This window comes from Dipodomys ordii, unplaced genomic scaffold (assembly GCF_000151885.1).
Source record: "Dipodomys ordii isolate 6190 unplaced genomic scaffold, Dord_2.0 Scaffold98, whole genome shotgun sequence".
Classification (NCBI taxonomy): domain Eukaryota; kingdom Metazoa; phylum Chordata; class Mammalia; order Rodentia; family Heteromyidae; genus Dipodomys; species Dipodomys ordii.
The window spans coordinates 8,777,170-8,777,545 of record NW_012267314.1 but is presented as its reverse complement, the minus strand read 5'-3'; the positions used below and the strand labels follow the sequence as shown (position 1 = coordinate 8,777,545).

Genomic DNA, 376 nt, shown 5'->3' with positions numbered 1-376 from the left:
GCGGGAGGGGGCGAGGCCGCCCGCCGAGAGCCTTGTAGGAAGAGCTGGAGGAGCAGTGCTCGTCTGCACCAGGATGGCCGAGTGGTTAAGGCGTTGGACTTAAGATCCAATGGACATATGTCCGCGTGGGTTCGAACCCCACTCCTGGTAGGGATGTTTTTTTTCCTTCAGGACTTTTTAGTACATTCTTTTTTTATATTTTATTGAACACCACGCCTTGAAAATGAGGATTCTGACTTCTGGATGAAAGAAGCGCAGCCTTTCACCGCACCGGCTTCCCAGTCCCGCAGAGACCGGGGGGGGGGGGGGGGACGGCCGGGATGGACGGGGGTCTTGGCCCAATTCCAGCTTCTTCCCAAACCCCAAATAACATGTT

At 55.3% G+C, this 376-nt stretch overlaps 1 non-coding gene across 1 annotated transcript; it reads left to right on the top strand.

Moving 5' to 3' along the window:
* Window positions 1–67: 67 nt before the first annotated feature.
* On the top strand, window positions 68–150 carry Trnal-uaa. The gene has a single exon. It is a non-coding gene; the product is annotated as a tRNA-Leu (tRNA).
* Window positions 151–376: the final 226 nt, after the last annotated feature.